Consider the following 25,543-nt stretch of genomic DNA (forward strand, 5'->3'; position numbering starts at 1 on the left):
AGTTCTCAGCTGTGTGGCTTCTACCCCCAGGTCTTGGCTGAAATTTCTACAGCCAAGGAAGGTCATCAGGAAACCTGGCTGAATCCAACAAATGTGCCTCAGCCTGCATTTCCATCCGACTGCAGCACACAATATGCCTTTGCATTCCTCCTTCCTGTCTCTCCTCCCGGTATTTATTCCTGTCCACTCAGTTCCTTCTCTGTCCTTGGAAACTTCCTCTTCCTCTAGTGCCTTTAAGGACTGATGTTCCTTCCTGTGCCATTTCACCCATACTCATGGCTGTTAGGACCATTCTGTCAGGTTGATCCATGTGTCTGTGGATTGAAACACTGCCATATGCCAGAAGCCACCTGCTTCCCTTCTCCCCACCTGGAAGTTATTGCTACAGTGAATTTTGTCTTAATCATTTTTCTTTTCTTTTCTTCTTTCTTTCTCCTTTGCTTTTCTTAATGGGTTTTATTATCTATGTGACTATCCCTAAACACAACATTGTTTAGTTTGGCCGTTTTTTTGCCTTTGTAAAAATGAAATCATACTGTACATAGTCTTCTGCAACTTGCTTTTCTCTCAACATTGTTTTTGAGTCAGTTGTGTAGATGGTGTAGCTATGGTTCATTTATTCCCCATATAATCCATTGTGTGAATATATCACAATTTACTAATTCATGAAATTGTTGATGGGCACTGAGTTGTTCCAGTTTTCTCTACTACAAATAATAATGCTCTAACATTCTGCAGGTACACTCATGTCCAACTTAGCTGGATAATATGAAACTGTTTCCCAAAGTGGTTGCATCAGTCTATAACCCCACCAACTTTGGATAAAAGTTATTGTTCTGTCCCCTTACCAGCACATCCTGGTATCAATTTTTATTTTTGTCAACCTGGCAGGTATGACATGATCTTCTGTGTGGTTTTAATTTGGATTTCTGTAACTACTAATGAGCTTGAGCACCTACTTGTATGCTATTTATTGTATGAATTCTATCTGCGATACTTTCTCTGTAAAAGTTGTCTTGCCCATTTAACAATAGGTGGTTTGTCTTTCCTTTCAGTTAATAGGAATTCTTTGCATATTCTGGATACATACCAATCGTACGGGTTGCAGATGTCTTCTCCCGGTTTTTTGTTTTCTCAACCTCTCTCTGTTTTTTGATAAATAGAAATTCTTCATTTTAATGTAGTCAAATTTATCTTTTCCCATAGGAAGTTTTTGTCTTGTTTTAGAAAGTCTACAGATCCCAAGGTCGTAAAGAATTTCTCCTGTATTGTCTTCCCACAGTTTTATAATTCAAATATGTATGCAGTTGGTATGAGGTAGGAATTCTGTTTCATTTTTCTCCCCATATGGGTAAGCAGTTCTCTCAGTGCCACTTAGTGCCTCCCTAACCCCAGGGGCCAACAGTGCCAGCTGTCACAGATTAAGTGTCCATGGTTTCTGCATTCTCTGTTTTGATGCATTGATCTATTCCAACTCTACCCTGTTGAAATGACCAAAGTTTTATAATAGATCTTTTTTTTTTTTTTCTTTAAGTTAGGCTTAGTGCCCAGTGTGGGGCTTGAACTCATGACCCTGAGATCAAGACTGACATGTTCTACCAACCAAGCTAACCAGGACCCCCTAAAGCTTTATAGTAAACCTTGATATCTGGTAGGGGAAGTCCCCTCCCACCATGTTCATCTTCAAGAGTGTACAATTTATGGACACCTGGGTGGCCCGGTAGGTTAAGCATCTGTCTTTGGCTCTGGTCATGATCCCAGGTCCTGGGATAGAGTACTGTATCATGTTCCCTGCTCAGTGGGAAGACTGCTTCTCCCTCCCTGCTCTCCCCTGGCTTGTGTTCTATCTCTCTGACAAATAAATAAATAAAATCTTTTAAAAAGGGGGGGTATGCAATTAGTAAACAGTGATATACACAGAGCTTAAGTATTATACAGATTAATTTTGACACATACGTACATCTATGTAACCTATACACCAGCAAGATAAGAGAATATGTACAAGGATACTTTTTTTATTTTTTTAAAGATTTTATTTATTTACTTGAGAGAGAGAGCATGAGAGGGGAGAGGGTCAGAGGGAGAAGGAGACTCCCTGCTCATCAGGGAACCTAATGTAGGACTCGATCCCAGGACTCCAGGATCATGACCTGAGCTGAAGGCAGTCACTTAACCTACTGAGCCACTCAGGCACCCTGGATAATTTTTTTTTGAAGTTCTCATGGAGTGGATGTATCACACAGGTTTTTCCATTTTTTCACTATTAGAACTACGATGAGTTGTTCATTCACATGGAGTTCCCTATATATTTTGGATCACCCCCTTGGGGGAAAAATCCTAGAATTTGGACTAACTGGATCAAAGGACATAAGCATTTTTTTTTTTTTAAAGATTCTCTTTATTCATTTGAAAGAGAGAGAGTGCACACAGGGACAGCAGCAGAGGGAGAGGGAGAAGCAGGCTCCCCACTGAGCAGGACCCCAGGATCATGACCTGAGCTGAAAGCAAATGCTTAACCAACTGAGCCAACCATGCACCCCTGGACATAACCATTTTTAAGGCTCCTTCTGATTTTATTGCCATATTTTCTAAAAATCACCTGTGGTATCTGAGTTTATTTTACTGCATGTTTTCCAGCATTTATATTATCCTTGTTTTTGTTGTAGGTTTTTTTGTTGTTGTTTTGGGGTTTTTTTGCTAATTTAGTAGGTAAAAATGATACATTGTTGAAATGTGCATTTCTGCACCTTTGGAACAAAAGGTTCCTGCTCCAGAATGAACCTAGCCAGAACATCCCACTGAAAGTTTACCAGGGTCTATCTGATTCCATGCCATATAGCCTGAAATACTTTATTTTCCAGTTTGTTTCTTCAGAAGTGATTTCCATTCCTCTTTCTCTGTCATCCTTCTCTCCTGGAGAGAGCGTCCACCTGCCCATTGCCTGTCAAGTCTCAAACTTCCTTGTCTCCACTCCTGCTGTGATCCTTGGGGAAGCACACCACCTTTCTGAGCCTCATTTTCCTCTACTGTAAAATGGGAATAAGAATAAGAACATCACCTCAGAGGGCTAGTGCTAATCAAAAAGTACGATACCTTCACGTGGATATAGCACTTTACAGGTGACAAAGCACTTTTAAATCCTTTTTCTTGGGGTGCCTGGGTGGCTCAGTGGGTTAAAGCCTCTGCCTTCGGCTCAGGTCATGATCCCAGGGTCCTGGGATCAAGCCCCACATCAGGCTCTTTGCTCAGCAGGGAGCCTGCTTCCTCCTCTATCTCTGCCTGCCTCTCTGCCTACTTGTGATCTCTGTCAAATAAATAAATAAATAAATAAATAAATAAATAAATCTTTAAAAAAGAAAGAAAGAAAGAAAAGAAACATTTACAGTGGCAATGCTGGGATCAGGGCCCTGGGATCGAGTCCCACATTGGGCTCTCTGCTCGGCGGGGAGCCTGCTTCAAACTTCTCTCTGCCTGCCTCTCTGCCTACTTGTGATCTCTCTCTGTCAAATAAATAAATAAAATCTTTAAAAAAAAAGAATTTATTTATTCATTTGACAGAAAGATAGCAAGAGAGAGAGCACAAGCAGGGGGAGAGGCAGAGAGAGAGGGAGAAGCAGGATCCCCACTGAGCAGGGAGCCCTACACAGCCTAATTCCAGGACCCTGGGATCATGACTTGAGCAGAAGGCAGATAGATATCTAACAGACTGAGCCACCCAGGCGCCCCTATACCTCTTTTTTTATACCTAAAATTATTACAAGAGCTAGCTTCATAATGCTCTCAATTTATGCCCGGTTGCATTCAAAGAGCTTTGTAAATAGTAGCTCATTTAATCCTCATAATACTAAGAAGTAGGTTTTCCTCATATTGCAAATGAGGAAAGTGGCACAAAAAGGTTAAGTAATTTCCCCAGAGTTACACACTTTATAAGTAAAGAAACTAGAATTTCAGGGTGCCTGGGTGACTCAGTCGGCGTCTGCCTTTGGCTCAGGTCATGATCCTGGGGTCCTAGGGATTGAGCCCCATGTCACTCCATGGGAACCCTGCTTCTTCCTCTCCCACTTCCCCTGCTCTATGTCTCTCTCTGTCAAAAAAATCAATAAATAAAATCTTAAAAAAAAAAAAAACACCTAGAATTTCAACCCAGGTGGTCAGACTCCAAAATTTGTTCTTAACTCCTATATTATGCAGTTTCTCTTCTTACAGAAATTCCAGCCTGTGGATGTATCACAATTTATATAGCCAAGCATCTGTTGTTTCAGTTTCCCTGAAATAACAAGTCCCACCTTTGATACATTATGGCTTCAGATAAACAAATAGAATTGCTTGCTTAAGGAATATCAAAATTCTTTTTTAAAAAAAGATTTATTTATTTTGTGGGGGGAGAGCATGGGAGGGAGGGGCAGAGAGAGGAAGAGAGAAAATCTCAAGCAGACCCCCAGTTGAGTGCAGAGCCCAGACAAGGGGCTCAGTCTCACAACCTGGAGATAATGACCTCAGCCAAAACCAAGACTCAGTCACTTAACTGACTGAGCCACCCAGGCACCCCAACATTTGTCAAAGTCTTGATCCAACTTGCCAAATTACCTTCCAGAAATTTGGTTCCTATTCTTGATACTCTGGAAAATTAAGTATAATATTTCAAGTATTTTCTAATTTATTGGGTGAAAAAGTTGACCATACAATCTCCAACCTTTATCCCTTTTTAAGCATTATTTTTTAAATAAGCTTTTTATTTTGCACTAATTGAAGATTCTCACGTAGATGTAAGAAATAATACAGAGAGATCCCATGGTCCCTTTACACTATTTCCCCCAGTGATGAGGTCTTTCAAAACTGTACAACCAGACTGCTGACACTGATACAGTCAAGATACAAAACATTTCCATCACCACAAGAATCCCTCATGTTGCAAATCATAAGAGAATCTTAGGAAACAAACAGAAGGTTGTTGGAGGGGAGAGGGTTGGGGGACAGGGTAACTGGGTGATGGACATTGAGGAGGGTATGTGTTGTAATGAGGACTGGGTATTATATAAGACTAATGAATCACAGACCTGTACCCCTGAAACAGTACATTATATGTTGATTAATTGAATTTATATTTAAAAAAAGAATAACAGAAATTTGTAATATCAAATGTCAGTTTAGTAAGGATCATGAAATAAATGTGTCCAGTTTTTTTTAAGATTTTATTTATTTTGGCAGAGATCACAAGTAGGCAGAGAGGCAGGCAGAGAGAGAGGAGGAAGCAGGCTCCCACTGAGCAGAGAGCCCGATGGCAGGCTTGATCCCAGGACCCTGAGACCATTACATGAGCTGAAGGCAGAGGCTTTAACCCACTGAGCCACCCAGGTGCCCCTAAATGTGTCATTTAAAATTAAAAAAAAAAAAAAAAAGAGTCCCTCATGTTGCCCTTTTATAACCACACCCACTTTACCTGGTTCTATTCCCAGCCACTAATCACATGTCCAACTCTATAATTTTGTCATTTCAAGAATACTATATAGGGCACCTGGGTGGTTCAGTTGGTTGAGCATCTGCCTTCAGCTCAGGTCATGATCTCAGGGTCCTGGGATTGAGTCTGGCATCAGGCTCTCTGCTCAGCAAGGAGTCTTCTTCTCCCTCTCATTGCCCCTCTGTGTGCATGCGTTCTCTCTCTCGCTCGCTCGCTCCCTCTCTCAAATAAAAAAAGAATGCTATATAAATGGAATCCTACACTATGTAACCTATGTGGATGGCTTCTCCCACACAGCATACTTCTTTGGAGATTCACCTAGGTTGCTGCATTTATCAAAGTTGTTCTTTTTTATTGCTGAGTAGTATTCCTTTGTATGGATGCACTACTTGGTTTAACCAGTCGCTGACTGAAAGACATCTGGATTGTTTCCAGTTCTTGACTATTACAAATAAAGTTACTATGACTATCCATGTACAGGTTTTTTATGTGAACATGAATTTTAATTTTTCAGGGATAAATGCTGAGAAATAGAATTGCTGGCGGGGATCTGGCTGGCTCCGTCACTGGAGCGTGTGACTCTTGATCTTGGAGTTGTTAAGTTCAAGCCCCATACTGGGTGTGGAGAATACTTAAAATCTCTTTTTTAAAAAAGTGAAATTGCTGGGTTGTATTGGAATTGCATGTTTAATTTTTTAAGAATAACTGCCAGACTATTTTCCAGAGGGGCTGTACCATTGTGCTATGTGTCCACCAACAAAGTATGAATGATTATTTTTTAGATTTCATTTATTTGAGAGAGAGAGAGATAGCACACATGAGTGGGGGGAGGAACAGAAGGAGAGGGAGAAGCAGACTCCCCAGGGAGCCGGGAACCTGATGCAGGGCTTGATCCCAGGACTCTGGGATCATTACTTGAACCAAAAGCAGCTGCTTAACTGCTTAACTGACTGAGCTACCCATGTGCCCAAAGTACCAGTGATTTAGTTTCTCTGCGTCCTTGTGAGCATTTGGTGTTGTCACTATTTTTTATTTTAACCACTCTGATAGGTGTATAATAACTCATTGTGGTTTTAATTTGCATTTTCCTGACAGCTAACGATGTTGAACATTTTTTCATATGTATATTTGCCATTAGTATGTCCTCTTTGATGAAATAGCTCTTTCTTGCTTTTTGCCCATTTTCTAACTGGACTGTTTTGGGAGAGGGGGTTGTTGTTGTTGAGTTTTACAAGTTCTTTATATATTTTAGGTAGTAGCGCCGTGTCATATATGTGGTTTACAAATATATTCTCCTGGTCTGTAGTTTCTCTTTTTATCCTCTTAAGAAGGTCTTTCACAAAGCAAAAGTTTTCAATTTTGATGCAATCCAATTTATCAATGTTTCCTTTTACAGATCATGCCTTCAGTGTCAATCCCAAGAACTCTCTGCATCAGCCCTAGAGCTCAAAGATTCTCTCCTATGATGTTTTCTAAAACTTTTGGAGTTTTATGTTTTACATTTAAGTTATGATCCGTTTGAGTTAATGTTGGTATCAAGTGGGCAGTTTGGTTTTGGTTCTGGTTGATTTGGGGGGTATCTTTTTTGCCACTGAGTATGCAATGGACATTCAGTTATTCCAGCACCACTTGGAGCAGGTTACCTTTCCTCTCCTGAACTGGTTTTGCCCCTTTGTCAGAAATCAGCTGGGCCCATTGATTTCCATCTATTTCAAATCCCCTCGTCCATTTCTCTAATCCATACGTCTATTCTTCTGCCAGTAATCCAGTCTAGGTTTCTGTAGCGATGCAATTAGTTTTAAGATCAGGTAAGCTGATTCTCCAACTCTGCCCTTTTTATTTTTCAAAATTGTTTTAGTTATTTTACTTTCTTTTTCTTTTCACATAAATTTTAGAACAATCCTGTCCATGTCTAAAGGATTTATTTATTTATTTATTTATTTGACAGAGAGAAATCACAAGTAGATGGAGAGGCAGGCAGAGAGAGAGAGAGGGAAGCAGGCACCCTGCTGAGCAGAGAGCCCGATGCAGGACTCAATCCCAGGACCCTGAGATCATGACCTGAGCCAAAGGCAGTGGCTTAACCCACTGAGCCACCCAGGCGCCCCTGTCTAAAGGATTTCTTTCAAGGATGTTGGTAGGAATGGCATCAAACTGTGTATGGATTCAAGGAGAACTGACATCTTTCCTATGTTGATTCTTACAATCCACAGACACAGTTATGTTTCCCCCATTTGGGTCTTCTTTGATTTCCTTTATTAGTATCTTGCCGTTTTCAGCATACAAGTCCTGTGGTTTAGATATACACCTAAGCATTTCTTTCTTCTTTTTCTTCTATTTCTCTCTTCCTCCACCTCCTGAATGATACAACGTTTTACATTTTGGTGGTCATGTGTTCATTATTAATGTATAGCAATGTGGTAATGTACAATCGAAATGGTATGTTTCTTTTGTGTTTTATAGATAAAAGATACCCTTGCTGAACTCACAAGTCATAGACATTTTGTGTTTGATTTTGTTTTGTAGGTTCTTTGGATTTTCTGTGTAGTCAATCCTGTCACCTGCACATAGGGACAGTTTTATTATTTCTTTCTGATCTGTATGCTTTTTATTTCCTTTTCTTGCATCATTGTACTGACTAGAACTTCCAGCACTGTTGAATAAGAATGATAAGAACAGACATTCTTGCTTTGCTCCTGAGTTTAGATAGAGAGCATTCAGTTCAGTCTTTCCCCATTAAGTAAGTTAGCCATAGATTTTTTTTTAATAGATGTTCTCTATCAAGTTGAGAAAGTTCCCCTCTACTCCTATTTCCTGTTGTTGATGTTTTTTTAAATCATGAACAGATGATGAGTTCTGTCTTGTGCTTTTACTGATATTAATTGATGTCATGAGTTTTTTCTTCTTTAGATTGTTAACATGGTAGGTTATGTTGATTGGTTTAAAAATATTAAACCAGATTTGCACCCTTGGAATAAGCTCCACTTGAAAGAATTACATGGCATATAATCCTTTATAATTATTGTTGGATTATATTTGTTAATATTTTGTTAAGATTTGGGGGGAAAAAGGAGAATTTTGCATTTGTATTAGTGAAGGATATGGAGCTGTAGTTTTCTTTCTTTGTACTGACTTCGTCTGGTTTTGGTATCAAGATAATACAGCTTCATAAAATGAATTGAGGGGTCGCCTGAGTGGTCCAGTCACTTAAGCATCCCATTCTTGGTTTTAGCTCAGGTCTTGATCTCAGGGTCATGAGATTGAGCCCCATGTTGGTCTCCATGCTAGGCAGGGAACCTACTTGGGATTCTCTCTCTCCCTCTCTTTCTGCCCTTCCCTCTGCTTGTGCACTCATGTTCTCTCTCTCTCTAAGGAAAAAAAAAAAGGATTAGAAAATATTCCCTTGTCTTCTATTTTCTGGAAGAGATTGGATGGAATTGCTGTTAATTCTTTCTTAAAACTTTGATAGAATTCTCCAATGAAATGGGTCTGAAAATGTCTTTCCTGAGAGTTTTTAAATTATGAATTTAATTTTCTTAATAATCTAGGACTATTCAAATTACCTATTTCACATTTAATGAACATGGTAGTTAGTTTGTGTTTTTGTGGGGGGAGAGTGAGCCATCTTGTTGAGGATGAATTTGTATGTGTAGAATTATTTGCAGTATTTCCTTATTACGCTCTTAATGTCTGTGTGGTCTATAGTGATATCCCTGTTTCATTCCTGATACTGGTAATCTGTGTCTTTTCTCTCTTTTTTCTTTGTCTGTCTTCCTAGAGTTTTGTCAATTTTATCAATCTTTTCAAAGAACTGGCTGTTGCTTTCATTGAATTTCTCTACTTTTCTATTTTCAACTCACTTCTGGTCTTTATTATTGTCTTTCTTTTTTAAAAAAAGATCTTATTTATTCATTTGAGAGAGAGAGAGAGAGAAAGCACAAGCAGGGGGAGCAGCAAAGGTAGAGGGAGGACCAGGCTCCCCACTGAGCAGGGACTCTGATACAGGACTTGATCCCAGGACCCTGAGATCATGACCTGAGTGGAAGGCAGGTGCTTAACAACTGAGTAACCCAGGCACACCTATTTCCTTCTTTCTGCTTGCTTTGGTTTATTTTACTCTGCTTTTTTTATATTCTTGAGGCAGGAGCTTTGATGATTGACTTGAGACATTTCTACTTTTCCAATACATGCATTTAGTCCTATGAATTTCCCTCTTAGCGCTGCTTTAGCACAAGTTTTAATATGTTATGTTTTTATTTACATTCAATTCTGCGTTTTTTTCATAATTTCCCTAGCGACTTCCTCTTTGACATGAGGACTATTTCAACATCTGTTATTTACTTTGTAAGTGTTTGGAAATCTTCGCATTATCCTTCTATTATTGATTTCTAAGTTTGACTCCATTGTGATCAGAGAACACATTCTGTAGGCTTTCAGTTACTTTAAATGTCTTAAGATTTATTTTATTTTGTGAGCAAGGACGTGGTCAATCGTGGTATGTGTCTTTTGGGCCCTGGAAGCCAGTGTGTGTTCTGTGGTTACATGCACTATTCTGAGTGTGTCAAGTAGATACCGTGGTTGGTGATATTGTTGAGGTCTTCTGTGTCCTTGCTGATTTTCTGTCCACTTGTTCTATCAGTTGTTGAGAGGTATCTTAAAATATTCCAACTGTAATTATGGATTTGTCTGCCTCTTCTTTCAGTTCTACTGGTTTTGTTTTTGCAAATTTTGGACCTCTGTTTTGTTGTGCATATACACTTGGGATTGCTTTGTCATCCTGGTGGATTGAGCCTTTCATCATTCCATAGTGGGAAAAAATATATATTAAAAAAAAAATCAAGGAGAGGGGGGATTCTTTCTTAGTGGCACCTGGGGGTGGACACTAGGCTCCTGGTATTGTTTATGGCTGGGGAACGGGGATGATCAATTTTCTTTTTACATTTAGTATCAGACTGATAAAAATTTAAAAGTGTGATAACTGCTGGTTATCTGTTGGTGAGGCAGTGGGGAAGCAGGCCTCTCATACATCATACATTGGCCCAACTTTTTTTTTTTTTTAAGATTTTATTTATTTATTTGACAGAGAGAGACAGAGAGATAGTGAACAGAAGCAGGGGGAGTGGGAGAGGGAGAAGCAGGCTTCCTGCTGAGCAGGGAGCCCAATGCAGGGTTGGATCCCAGGACCCTGGGATCATGACCCAAGCCAAAGGCAGCCACCCAGTGACTGAGCTGCCCAAGGGCCCCTGGCCCAGCTTTAAAGGGGAACATTCCAGGAACAAGATCACAAACTCACATGCCCTTTGACCAAACAGTTCGCTTCTTAGGAATTTATCCCAAAGACATGCGAGCAAAATGACACTAAGAGCAAAAGATTGCAAACAGTCGAAATGTCCTTCTGTAGACTTGCTAAATAAATAAAGGTCCCGTCCAAATGGTGGATTACTGAAGTGCCACCACTTCTTAAAAAGGAAGGAATTTATCTATTGCTACATAATGTTCCATCATCAAGATAAAATGTTAAGTGATGAAAAAGAAAGCATAGTGCAGGACAGTGTGTCTGGTATGTCATTATTTGTCTAAGAGGGAAAAAAACACAAACAAGTATTTGCCTATATATGTAAAAAAAAAAAAAAAAAAAAATCAGGCTGAATGCACAAGTGCTTCCTAGAGGGTCGCCCACACAGGTGCACTCTGCTTAAGGCCACCGTGGACAAAATACTGTCAGATGGGCCTTCTCCCCCCACCCCCCCAGGCACCAGCCTAGGCCTCTGCAGAGGCTGCGGGGCCACCCTAAATAATAGGCAGAGACAGGCCAGTCCCTGTGGCCAGCCACATTGTCTGCCCTTTGAACCTACCCTTTGGGTGTTTGCTTTTGCAGTCACTTAGGCCTCCAGCTTGGAAAGTGGAGAGGGGTGGAGACAGAAGGAGCCCTCCCATTGGCCAGAGGGCCCTCTGGTTTGCCCAAGCTCCCAGGACCAGCACTTAGATTGTGAATTAATTGGGAGGCTGCCAGATGGGGGATTGGGGTCCAGAACCTGAGGATGCCTGTCGATGAGGATGAGATGGAATACTGCAGCTCTGGAATAATGCCTCTGTCACTGCTCCACGCCTATCGGGGTGTCTCCCCACCTTCCCAACTCCTTCCCAACTCCTTCTACAACCTCCTTCCAAGCCCTCTCAGATTTGTACTTGTCCCTTGGGTGGGCCTTGATGTCCCTGCTGGGCATTGGGTACAGCAGTGGGGGGTTTCTTGGAGAGTTTGGAATAGGACTCCCCCAGGCCCCCTCAATCTTCTCGTCCTAGACTGCTGCATTGGAGGTGGTGAGGGGGCCTATGAGAGTCCCAGGAGCTGGCTGTCCCCACCTGCAGACACGCTTCTCCCCTTGGAGAAGCCCTCAGACTCAAATGGGGGTGTATGCTACTAGGTATCATTATGTCAAAATCATCCGATCGTATGTCTGACTGTCCCACTGCTTCTAGAGGGGTCACGAATGTATCTGGTTTTGCCCACCACTGTGTACCCAATGTCCAGCTCAGTGTCTGACACACAGAAGGCACCCAGTATTTGTGGAATGAATTAACGCTCTCAGATGTAGGCCCCAGAACCCAGCTTGTGTCTCTTGGCTTCAGCCCACAGACCTGACTATCCTTGGTTGGGGGGCAGGGTGGACCAGGAACTCTGCAAATCCAGGTCTCGAATATCCCCGGTTGAAGTGTTGAAGTGGGAGCCTTCCCCTGAGGGGGGCTGGATGTTTTCTTGGGTCAAGAAACGTTTTCTTGACAGCTGAGTAAGAAAACATTTCTTATTCTTTTTCTTTTTCTTTTTAAGATTTTATTTATTTCTTTGACACAGAGAGAGAGATCACAAGGAGGCGGAGCAGCACAGAGGGGGGGGGGGGGGGGGGGGAAGCAGGCTCCCTGCTGAGTAGAGAGCCTGATGTGAGGCTTGATCCCAGGACCCTGGGATCATGACCTGAGCTGAAGGCAGAGGCATAACCCACTGAGCCACCCAGGCGCCCCAAGAAAACATTTCTTGATCCAAGAAAACATCTAGCCATTAAAACGAATGCATTCTTGGGGCACCGGAGTGGCTCAGTCATTAAGCATCTGCCCTCTACTCAGGTCATGATCCCAGGATCCTGGGATGGAACCCACATTGGCTCCCTGCTCAGCGGGAGGCCTGCTTCTCCGTCTCCCACTCCCCCTGCTTGTGTTCCTTCTTTCACTGTGTTTCTCTCCGTCAAATAAATAAAATCTTAAAAAAAAAAAAATGCAATCTTGCCATTTGCAATGACATGGATGGAACTAGAGGGTATTATAAGCAAAATAAGTCAGGGGAGGATAAAAACCATATGATTTCACTCCTGTGTGGAATTTAAGAAACAAAACAGATAAACATAGGGGAAGGGAAGGAAAAATGAAGTAAGATGAAAACAGAGAGGGAGGCAAACCATAAGAAACTATGGGAAGCAAACTGAGGGTTGCTGGAACGGAGGCGGGTGGGGGGATGAGGTAACCAGCTAATGGTCATTAAGGAGAGCTCTTGAAGTAATGAGCCCTGCGTGATATATACTACTCATGACTCACTGGATTCCACCTCTGAAATTAATAATATAGTATACGTTAGTTAAATTGAACTTAAATTAAAAAAAATTTTTTTAACATTTTCTTGACTAGAAAATACCTAAATATTTTTTCTTGACTAAACAAAAAAAAATTTTTTTAAATGTTTTCTTGACTCTAACATACTAGAGTCTGGGCTTCCACGATCCTTTTATTCCAGCATTTACTGAGAACCTAATCCAGGGATCCTAGGAATCCAGTGGTCTGGGATGCTGCCACTCCCTGTCATTTCTCAGATGAGTCCTTCCCTCCTGAAGAGATAGACATTGTCTAAATAATCACACAGAAGAATGCAAAATGAATACGGCTTGCTCTGAGAACTTGTGACGGCGGCCTGGCTCAGTCCGCCTCCTAAAGCGCGATCTGAGGAAGGAGGAGTCCAGCAGACGAAAGGGGGCGGGGAGAGGCAGCCTAAGCTCCCCAGATGTAGAAACCCCCTCCTCCCAGCTGCCCCTTTGCGGGCAGTCCTGACAGCATCTGCCTCCTATGAGATCCGCGACTAGTCTGAGGGAGCCAACCTTTACCCCATACTTCCAGGAGAGGGCACCCTGTTCCTAGCTTTGGCTTCTGCCTCCCTCAGTCCGGTGATCTCATAAACCTCCCAGCTGCCCTAGGAGGCAAAATACAGGGCATTGTAGGAGAAACTAAGGCTCAGAGAATTTTGACGGATATAGTTTGTAGTCTGTTGACATGTTTGGAGGGGTTTTAGCCTTTGGAAGTATCCACTGTGGGGGTCAATAGTGACATTCAGTATAATGATACTGGCTGACATTTGCTAACTACTTCCTACGCCCCACCCTACAGGTTAGATGCTGCAATCGTACCTATATTACAGATGAAAAAACTGAGGCTTATAGTGGTCACCTGGCCCAAAGTTAGAAGCACTGATGACATCTGACTCTTGGACCCCTGCTGGTAAGCACTGTGCTATTCTGTTTTCCCATGATGCTCTTCCTGATTTACCCCTCCCCCCTCTACATTCTGGGCGTGCCAGATACTAGAGGTGAAGACAGAAAGAGGAACAACACAAAGACCCTTTCCCGTGGAGCTCCATCTTAGTGACCGTGTGTGTTTACACATAAATGCAACCATATAAACCCTCACACCCGTATTCTTTCACATAAAAACGTTTTTCCCACCATCACACACAGATACACGCCCCCCCACACACATATTCTCACTCATTCACAGGCACACACATTCACACACTGTCACATACTCACATATATTCAGACACACATTTACACACAGTTAAGTGTTAGACAGGATGGGCCCTTGACCTGTTTTAGCTGCCAGAGCCCTGGGGCCCAAGGTTCAGTCAGTGATCAGGGAGCTGCCTGTGACACCCCTCCCTTCCTCTTCCCTTCCCTTTATTCCAGAAATACTGCTGGACCCCCACCCAAGGGCAGACTACTGGGGAACATGGATGACTCAGGCCTGGCTCCTGCCCTTCAGAAACTTCCTAGCTCAGGGTCCAAAGACTCACCAAGAACCACCACATAGACCATCGATGTTCAGGCACATTTGAGCAAAGGGTCCAGAGGGGAGGGAAGCAATGATGCACCAGCCTGGGGGCTGTGGAGGTTTCTCAGAGGCAGCTGTGCCCACCTGGGTCTAGAAAGAGCCAGACAGAAAAGGCAGAAAGAGACCTGCTCCAGCATGGAAATGTTAGCAAAGTCATGACAGAGTAAAAGAGTGGGGGAAATAGCAGTTGACATCATGAACTCTTTCAAACCCTCCATGTCAATGATCCTGTTTAACCCCCTCAACAATCCTATGGGATAACAATCATTATTAACTGCATTTTATAGATAAGAAAACTGAGGGTCAGGAAAAGCCAGCTGGTAAAGCTGCAGAGCCAGGATCTGAACCAAGTTCTACCCAGCCCCAAGGTGCAGACTCACGGCGCCAGGTTTCTGCTGCTTTGGCTGTGATTACTTCTGCTTCCCACACATAGACATCCTTCCTCTCTCTCCTCTGCCACCGAAGGGGGCCCTGACAGGTGCAACAATATAGTGTCCCCCTCCTCACGCCCTTCAAAATTCATCTAAGTATTCTGGTGCCTCCCGCCCAAGAAGAACTTTCCAGTAGTGTGCCCTTAGAAACCACACTGTGTTATTTTGGTTTTGGCAAACAGCTTTGTAAAGTGCGTTATAACCACCTTCCACCCCCAAAGTATAAAGTCTGAATTAGTTGCCAATTTTTTTTAAATTGGGAGAGTTCCCATGGAAATCCATATTTCTAGGTTCTCTTGAAAAATGATCAGGTCTGGCAAGTGAGCGTATGTTGTCCTATAGCCATGGGTGGGCAAGCTGGGTGTTAACTGCCCTCTTTAGATGGTATTTAAGTTCTCCAGGCCAACATCCATTCCCGCCCCTGGTCCACTTCAGTTGTTCTGACAGTCTGGTGTCTGGCTCACTTTCCTCAACGATCCAGGATCATCCCAATGATCACTGGTTGCCAGTGTCATTGGCACAGTGGCCACTGAGTTGTTTGCCCCCACGCTAGATGTCCCCGCATTGCAAGACTTCCTGTGTTGCTTATAATGTACCTATCTTCCAGTTGCCCCCCGGGATCCGAAAATACAAGCATTAAAAATAACCCCTTAGGAGTGCCTGGCTGGCACAGTCAATAGAGTGCGCGATTCTTGATCTCGGAGTTGTGAGTTCAAGCCCCAAACTGGGTGTGCAGATTACTTAATAAAATCTTTATAAAAAATAATAATAACCTCTGAAACTCAAGCTTCTCTGGGCTTTGGATCCTTGTAGCCTCCCTTTGAGGTGGACAGAGCTGGAACTATTATGCATTTGACAGAAGAGTAAACAGGGACAAGGTCTTGCGGGAAGCATCCTGGAGTCAGCAGGGGATAATAGCCTGGGGCTTTAAAGCTCCCAGCCAGATAGGGAGTTTGACGCAGCAGCGGTCATGTGATGTGAGGATCAGATGATAAGGACTGTGCTCTGAGATCCTGGCTTCTGGGGGTGGAAGAGAAGGCTCCAGAGGGAGGACAGAGAGCTTGGCACCCCTGCCCCATGGTGGTCTGAAGCTAAATGTTGGTCAGTCTCTGCCAGTTATCTACTGCTGTACAGAATCCCCCACCCCCATGCTTAGTGGCATGTAACAACAGTAATCATTACTACTGCCTTTTGGTTTGGGGGTTAATGGAGCTCAGCTGGGCCGTTCTTGGTCTTTGTTTCTTTCGCAGTTGTGGTTAGGTAGTGGCTGGCCTGGTGTCATCTTAAAGGCTTCCTCACACACATGGCTGCCAGTGGGTGCGGGCTGTCAGCTGGGACCTCGGTGAGGCTGTCAGGAGGAAACCTGCACGTGGGCTCCCTGTGTGGCCTGGGCTTCCTCCTAGCATGGTAGCTGGGCTCCCTGGGGGAGTGTCCCAAGAGAGAACCGGGAAGGATTGATGTCACCTTTTATTTTTTTTTAACTGTTTCTTTTTGTGTTGTTTTTTTAAAGATTTTACCCATTTATTTGAAAGAGAGAGGACAAGCAGTGGGGCAGGGGCAGAGGGGAAATGAGAAACAGAGTGATCCCTGACTTACTTTTCTCACCAGCCCAGGATCATCCCAATGAAACTTCCCACTGAGCAGGGAGCACATCATGGGGCTCATCTCAGGATCCCAAGATCATGACCTGAACCAAAGGCAGACACCCAGCTGACTGAGCCACCCAAGCACCCTTTTTTAACTGTTCTTTAAAAAAAAATTTTTTTTCTAGCTTTATGGAGGTGTAATTGACATACAACATTGTGTAAAGTATACAGGGGTACCTGGGTGGCTCAGTTGCTTAAGCATTTGCCTTAAGCTTCTCCCTCTTCCTCCTCCCTCTCCCTCTGCCTGCCGCTTCCCCTACTTATGCGCACTCTCTCCCCGTCAAATAAATAAATAAAATCTTAAAAAAAAAATAAAGTGTACAATGTGATGATTTGACAATCATATGTATTGTGAAAATCTGAATACAATAAAGTTAGGTAACTGTATAGCTATCATTCACCTCACATAATTATCAGTAATTTTTTTTCTTGTGGTGGTTAATGGTGGTGATGAGAACCTTTAAGATCTACTCTCTTAGGGGCGCCTGGGTGGCTCAGTGGATTAAGCCGCTGCCTTAGGCTCAGGTCATGATCTCAGGATCCTGGGATCAAGTCCCGCAGGCTCTCTGCTCAGCAGGGAGCCTACTTCCCTCTATCTCCCTCTCTGCCTGCCTCTCCATCTGCTTGTGATCTCTCTCTGTCAAATAAATAAATAAAATATTAAAAAAAAAAAGATCTACTCTCTTAGCAACTTTCAAGTATACCATATAGTATTGCTAGCTATAGTCACCATCTTTTTTAAAAATTCTTTTTATTTATTTGACAGAGAGAGACACAGCAGGAGAGGGAACACAAGCAGGAGGATTGGGGGAGGGAGAAACAGGCTTCCCATTGAGCAGGGAGCCCGATGCAGGGCTCAGTCCCAGGACCCTGGGATCATGACCTGAACTTAAGGCAGACACTTAACAACAGAGCCCCCCAGACACCCCTATAATCACCATCTTATAATACATTCCACAACTTATTCATCTTCTAACTGGAAGTTTATGCCTTCTGACCAACATCTCCCCATTTTCCCCACTCCCAGCCCCTGGCAACCACCATTCTATTCTCTGTTTCTATGAATTTGGCTTTTTGAGATTCCACGTATAAATAAGACCTGCAGTATTTGCCTTTCTTTGTCTGACTTACTTCACTTACAATGCCCTCAACTCGGTCCATGTTGTCCCAAATGGCAGGATTTCCTTCTTTTCTTTTTTTTCCAAAGATTTACTTATTTTAGAAAGATAGAGAGAAAGAGCCCATGAGTGGGGAGAGAGACAGAGGGAGAGGAAGAGAGAGAATCCCAAGCAGGCTCCCTGCCCAGCACAGAGCCTGATGCAGGGCTTCAGCTCACAACCCTGAGATCATGACCTGAGCTGAAACCAAGAGTCAGACACCTAACTGAATGAGCCACCCAGGTGCCATAGGTTTCCTTCTTTTTATGACTGGACAATGTTCCATTGTGTGGGGGAAAGTGGCATATTTTTTCTTTATCCATTCATCCATCAATGGACAGTCAGGTGTTTCCATGTCTTGGCCATTTTTTGGTATCATCTCTCAGGATCTAGCCTTGGAATTGATATTGGCATCACTTCTACCATACTGTTATTTGAAGCAGTCCCAGAGACCCACTCAAGTTCAAGAGAAGGGGCCATAGATTCTACTGTTCCATTGGAGAGTGACAAGTTTCTAGAAGAGCATGAGGGATGGGAGCTATTGATGTGGTCATTTTTTAAAAATATGCTCTACCACACCCAATAAGGAAGTGGGGAGCTCTGGAGTCAGATGCCTGGGTTAGAATCCAAGCAGTACTCTTTATGGCTCTGAGTTTCATTTTCTCATCTATAAAATGAGACTAAAAATAACACCTGTTTCGTGTGATTTCTCTGAGGATTATATGAGTCAAGGTCCCAAAGGTCCAAAGGCCAGGTACCTGGCACATGGCCAATGTTCAGTCACTATCACTGTCATCATGCCAAGATCTGACGAGTGGGGGTCACCACCCAGGCCATTGCCTGTTTATATGTGTATGAGGAAGCCTGGAGGTATGTTCAAGGATGGATGTATGTGCATGGACCCACATGCCCAGAGGAGCTGAATGAGTGTGTATGTGTGTCAGTATGAAGACTTACCTAGGTAGGACCTTGAGTGCAGGCCTCCCCATGCACCGGGGCACCTGCAGGACTATGGGAGTGTGTGAGTGTGTGAGACAGGGGAGTGAGAATGACTGAGGGTGAGTGTGTGTTCCCAGCTGCACACAATTAGTAATGGATGGGGGCAGATGGAGCCATGAAGATCCATGAGAATGTGGGATATGGCCAAGCGTGTGTGTTAGATGGTGTGTGCCTATGTACGTGAGCCCGGGTGTTTTCTGAATGGTATCTGTCCGTGCTTGATGCTTGGGAAAAAATGAGAACATGTAGAAACAAAGAATGCTTTCAAACCTTCCCAAGGATGTTTGAATCAAATGAACCCTTGGGGACTGTGACCAGTTGGGAAGACTAGGCAAGCCAGGAGGAGGAGGGTGGAGAAAGGCTTTTCTGAGGCTCCTAATCACACTTGGGCTGAGAACCAGGGACCCTGTTAGGGCCAACAGCTTCCCCCACACAGTTGTCTCTTCAGCTTGGATGACAGAGTCACACCTGGGCCCTCTTCCTCTTCATTCCCACCACTATTAGTAGATCATTTGTTCATTCATTCAAAACATTTTTTTAGTCAACTAGTTTATTCTCTTTTTTTGTTTTAATTTTAATTCTAATTAATTAATTTTAATTTGTACATTAGTTAACATACAAATGTATGAAGCACTTCATGAATTTGCTTGTCAACCTTGTAGGGGCCATGCTAATCTTCTCCATATTATTTCAGTCTTAGTCTATGTGCTGTCAAAGCGAGCCAGTCATTCAGATTTTTATTGGATACCAGGGCACCTGGGTGGCTCAGTCATTAACCATCTGCCTTCGGCTCAGGTCATGATCCTAGAGTCCTGGGATTGAGCCCCGCATCAGGCTCCCTGCTCTGCGGGAAGCCTGCTGCTCCCTCTCCCACTCCCCTTGCTTGTGTTCCCTCTCTTGCTGTCTTTCTCTCTCTTTCAAATTAATAAATAAAAGCTTTTAGTAGTTTTTTAAAAAGATTTTATTTATTTATTTATTTGACAGCAGAGATCACAAGCGGGCAGAGAGGCAGGCAAAGAGAGAGGAAGGAAAGCAGACTCCCTGCTGAGCAGAGAGCTGGATGTGGGGCTCAATCCCAGGACCCTGAGATCATGACCTCAGCCGAAGGCAGAGGTTTTAACCCACTGAGCCACCCAGGTGCCCCCAAAATCTTTTTTTTTTTTTTTATGTTCAAACATTTACTAAATATTTACTCTGGACTAGGAACTTTGCTACAGGCTGGGGGTAAAGCCCCTGCCCTAGAGAAGCCAGTGTCTTAATTGGAGGGGATATTACATATATAAACACATATATCATGGACAAATGTCACATCAAGTGGTGGTGAGGGCCATAAAAAAAATCAGAGAGATGGGGGTGACTTGGGAGGTGGGAGATGCAGAGAGGAAACCAGGGAGGCCTGTTTGGGGAGCAGAGAACTGAGTGTCAAGGGGAAGACAAATATTTTAGACAAAGGAAACAGCAAACACCAAGACCTTAGGTGAGAATGAATCTGGTACATTCCAGGAATGATGAGGAGACCCGGGAGGCTGCAGTGAAATGAACTAGGAGCAGAAGGCAGGAAATTGGGTCATAAAGATGAAGAATCATGAGCTTCAGGAGGGAAGGCGGACTCTCTCTCCTTCCTTTCCATTGCCTTCTCTGCTACCCTTGCGTGTTCCTTTCCAGCAGCTGCTGTGTCAGCTTACCGTGGACTGGTGGTATAAAACAAATGAAATTTTTTCTTGCAGAGTTATGGAGACCGGAGTCCAAAATCAAGGTGTCAGCCAGGCCACACTCCCTCTGAAAGCTCTAGGAGAGAGAATGCTTTCTTGCTTCTTCTGGATTCTGGTGGCTCTTGGAGTTCACTGGTTTATGGCCACATCCCTCCAATCTGTCTCCATCTTCCCATGGCCTCCTCTTCTCTCTGTGTCTCTTCCGACTTCTTGTCTCTTCTGAGGATTCTTATCATTGGATTTAGGATTCAGGGTCCATCCAGATAAACTCATCATGAGATCCTTAATTGAATTGCACCTGCGATTTGCAGGTTCTGGAGCGAGGACATAGGTATATCTTTTGAGGGGCCACTGTTCAACCCACCACACTTCATTTTTTTAGGATCTAAGGCAGATCAAGTGGGGCCTCTGTGGATTTCAGTTTCCACCTTTATAGAAGAGGACAATGGCATGGATTCCTAAGGTTGTCAAGAGGGAAAGTTGAAGTCATGAATAAAAAGGTGCCCCAGATATGTAGGTGCTCCATATTGAATTGTTACTATTGGGGGTGTGTCTCCATGAAATCAGTCACTTTATCAAGTTTCTTGAGCTTCTATTGAGTGTAGAGCCTCTCCTAGGCACCATGGGAGTTGAAAAGCAAGGGGCAGGCCCAACATCAGGTCCCCCTCCCAATGCTGCTCTGGTTGGCAAAAAGTACCCACCACCCTCACCTTTTGTGATGGTTAATTTTATGTGCCAACTTGATTGGGCCACAGGGTGTCCAAATTAAACATTCTTTCTGGGTGTCTCTGTGTGTTTCCACGTGAGAGTCACATTTGAATCAGTGGACTCGGTAAAGGACATTGTCTTCCCCAATGTGAGTAGGCATCACTGAGGGCCTGAATGGAACAAAAGGTGGAGAACGGGAGGGTTTATTCCCTTCCTGATGGCTTGTTTGAGCTGGACATTGATCTTCTCCTGCCCTTGGACAGAATTATACCACCAGGTTTCCTGGGTCTCCAGCTTGAGGATGGTAGATCATGAGACTTTGTCCCTGTAATCATGTGATTCAATTCCTCAAGTAAATTTCTCTCTCTCTTTTTTAACACGGACGAATCTCGGTACTAAATTGAGTGAAAGAAGCCAAACAAAAAAAGAGTACATGTTGGGACGCCTGGGTGGCTCAGCTGGTTAAGCGGCTGCCTTCGGCTCAGGTCATGATCCCAGCGTCCTGGGATCGAGTCCCGCATCGGGCTCCTTGCTCAGCCAGGAGCCTGCTTCTCCCTCTGCCTCTGCCTACCACTCTGTCTGCTTGTGCTCACTCTCGCTCCTCTCTCTTTCTGACAAATAAATAAATAAAATCTTTTAAAAAAAAAAGAGTACATGTTGCATAACTCCACTTGTATGAAGTTCAAGAGCAAGCAAAACTAATGTACGTTTGTAGAAAATAGGACAGTTGTTACTTTGGCAGAGAGACTGAGGACTCTTAACTGGGAAGGGACATGAAGGAGTCATCTAGTGGTCTAGAAACAGTCTGGGTAGAGGTTACATGGTTTTGAACAAAAGTAAAAATGCATGAAGCTGGACGCTTAGGACAGGTGTATTTTATTTACTTAAATGTACTGTGTTATATCTCCATCACAACATTAATAAGTCTGCCAAAACCAAATGCTGACAACAGTGAGGAGTACTAGGACTTCTCATGCTTTGTTAGTAGGGAAAAGTAGATGCACATAATCTCTTGGGGAGCCAATTAGCAGTAACTTGCCAAGTTGAAGCTGTGCATGCCTACCAATTCCATTCCCAAGTCTATACCCAACAGAATATCACACATGTGCTCAAGAAGACGTGTACAACATTGTTTATTGCATCATTGTTTGTAAATGTGATATATTAGACACAACCTGAATGTCCATCAACAGGATCATAAGATGTGCTATACTCTTGTAATGTAATTACACATACCAGATGGGTTAGAGAGAAGAGGTAGAGAATCATGGGTGGTAGATCTAGAAGGACCCCAAAGATCAAGCCCATGCTCTCTTTTAGCCATAATGAAACTGAGGCCCAGAGAGGCTGACTGATTTGTCGAGGGTCACACAGCAAATTAATGAACAAGTCAGGTGAGGCTTAGATTTTCTTACTCCCAATCCAGTTCTCATCCTTAGGGATAGAAAAGGAAATTTGTTATAATCACTGTTCAGGGAGCTTTCCTGGGGGCAGGAGGCAATTCCACACATGGGGAAGTAAGCACAATTATGGTTTGGGTATAGGGACCCTCTCCCACAGAGATATCCTATGGCCAGCTGCCCCATCACAAATCTTGTGATACCTTCACCACTTTCTTGAGACCAGGCCAGGATTACTCAGGGACCCTTAGCAGGTGCAGCCACCAAAGGGAGTTGGGGGAGAATGAATATATGGATGCCAGGCTCTTCCTTGAGTACTCTCATCCCATCAGGATCTAAACTCAGTTCCCACCCTGGGCCCACTCCCTCCCTGCCTGCAGCACTCCCCCACTCAGCCATTCCTTCACTCCTTGCTGCCTCAGGCTTCCCTATCCCTGGTCCTGCCTACATGGGTGCTTGTCTTAGATGTTTCCTCTGCGGCTTCAGAACCTCTTTTTCTATACAAAACACACTTCTTGACCTTCCCAGAATGTTTCCTTTCAGGGCTGCTCTACTAGAGTAAATGGAGGGGGGTGCTGATTTGAGGTTGACTTTAGTTGGAGGAAGGATACTTTGTAAAATTTGTCCTGAAAGATAGACTGATCTTTACAGAGGTCCTTATGGCAGCCTTGTTTCCCCTTCTGAGCCTTCAGGAAGGGTACCATGTGCCCAAGGGTCCTGTCAAGGAAAGGTCTCTCATTTCCTGTCAACTCCATGCATCTCAGAACCTTCTCCATTCCCGAATGCTCCTTGCACATTGTTGCTTCAGTTGAATTGCCTGAGCCTCTCTTTGCTCAGATGCAGAGTGGAGATAGTAAAAGTATTGCCAAAGAATGCTCTTGGTCGCAAGCCATAGAAAACTGAACCAATAGTAAGTTAGGGGACTTTGTTTTACATGAAGTCTCAACATAGGGAGCTGCTTGGGTTGTTTCACTGGCTTAATGATGTCGTGGCCAGGGTCTCCATGATTCTGTTGGCCTTTTTGTTGTATTGTAGCCTCATGGGATATATTGTTCCATGGATGACATCAGGTCCATGTGCCAGGTAGAAAAAGAAAGTAAAGTAAAGGAATGAAGGGAGATCAACTCTTCTTAGAAAGTCTACGTATTACCAGAAGTTTTACCCCATGGATTCTCTTCTGTCTCATTGGCCAGAATTATACCCAGCACTCCCCTTAGCTAGAAGGTAGCTAGAGAGGAGAATATTGATGAGGTCAGTCACTAATCAACAGTATCCACACACACAAATTCACCTCTTGGGGTGATATGAGGGTGACAAGAGCATAGTGCCACCAGAATAGTGAGAATGCAAAAGGCTGACGATGTCAAGTGTTGATGAGAATGTGGAGCAACTAGAACGCTCATACATTATTGGTAAGAGAATAAGTTGGTACAACCCCTTTGGAAACTATTTGGCATTACATACTAAAGCTAAATCTGTATCTCTCTTATGATTCAGCAACACCCCTAGGTTTATATGTCCAAGAAGAGTAAATAGATACATCCAAAAAACATGTGCTTGTGTGATCATGGCAGTCTTCTCTGAAAACAATCCTGATGCCCGTCAACAGCAGAACAGGTCAACTGTGGACTATTCGTACAATGGGACCCTGCATAACAGAAGGAGGAGGGGGAAAGAAGAGGAGGAGAGGAAGAAACACATACATGCAAAGGTGGGATTCAACCCCAGGTGGGGTGACTCCAAATGCTGTGCTTCTTAGAGGAAACAGGATCTCCAGCTGGTGGGAAGGTAAATTAGAAAAGCCTTCTTTTTATGTATGTATGTATGTATGTACGTATGTATGTATTTGACAGAGAGAGAAAGAGAGAGAGAGAAAGAGAGAGCATGTGCACACAAGCAGGGGGAGAGGCAGAGGGAGAGGGGGAGGCAGGCTCCCTGTTGAGCAAAGAGCCAGATGTGGGGTTCGATCCCAGGGCTCTAGGATCATGACCTGAGCTGAAGGCAGACACTTAACAGGCTGAACCACCCAGGCGCCCCTAGAAAAGCCTTCTTGAGGGAGGTTTGGCAGTATTGTTGCTAAAACTGTAATGGCCTTTGACTCAGCAAGGTCACCATCACAACCGACCCTATGAAACATATCCTTGTGGACAAGAAAGAAGCATGTGTGAGGATGTTCTCTTCAGCATTGTTTGTCATGGGGGAAAATAGGAAACAATCCAAATATCCTCCAGTAGGGTACCGGGAGGGCGCTGTTGCATTTAGAAAGGCTCTTAGAGGGGGGCGCCTGGGTGGCTCAGTGGGTTGAAGTCTCTGCCTCCGGCTCAGGTCATGATTTCAGGGTCCTGGAATTGAGCCCCACATCAGGTTCTCTGCTCAGCGGGGAGCCTGCTTTCCCCTCTATCTCTGCCTGCTGCTCTGCCTGCTTGTGATCTCTCTCTCTCTGTCAAATAAATAAATAAAGTCTTAGAAAAAAGGCTCTTAGAGATGCAGTGGGTACAGCCTACTTAAAAACCAAAACAAAACAAAAAACAGCTAGGAGGTGCGCCTGGCTGGTTCAGTTGAAGAGCATATGACTCTTGATCTCGGCACTTAAGTAATTAAGTAAATATTTTTAAAATTTTTTAAAACTACAAAGATCTGAAAAATCTATGTCTTTGTACAGAAAAGATATCTTTAGGTCCTAGGATGAAGTAGGAAAAGCTAGTTGCACATTTCTAGTTATTCTTCCCCCTTGGAAAAGTAAAATGATATTTTCCTGTATGTTTATGCCACAGTTCCAATAAAAACAAGATCTGGAAAGATATAGACCACAGGTGTGACAGAGTTACCTCTGGGGCAAAGGAGGAATTTTGCTGTTTTATCTGCCACTTAATAGCTATGTGATC

The 25,543-nt window shown here is 43.5% G+C and overlaps 1 long non-coding RNA gene and 1 pseudogene across 1 annotated transcript in view; one reads left to right on the forward strand and one right to left on the reverse strand.

Annotated features, from left to right (window-relative positions):
• The first annotated feature begins 13,891 nt into the window (after window positions 1-13,891).
• Window positions 13,892-25,543, forward strand: part of LOC132022730 (uncharacterized) — a 42,840-nt gene continuing 31,188 nt past the window's right edge. Inside the window, exons 1-2 of the long non-coding RNA XR_009405683.1 lie at window positions 13,892-13,996; window positions 24,156-24,446. This is a non-coding gene — a long non-coding RNA (uncharacterized LOC132022730). The remainder of the gene's footprint in view (window positions 13,997-24,155; window positions 24,447-25,543) is intronic.
• On the reverse strand, window positions 19,458-19,558 carry LOC132022900 (U6 spliceosomal RNA; annotated as a pseudogene).

The sequence above is a fragment of the Mustela nigripes genome, chromosome 7 (genome assembly GCF_022355385.1).
Source record: "Mustela nigripes isolate SB6536 chromosome 7, MUSNIG.SB6536, whole genome shotgun sequence".
Classification (NCBI taxonomy): domain Eukaryota; kingdom Metazoa; phylum Chordata; class Mammalia; order Carnivora; family Mustelidae; genus Mustela; species Mustela nigripes.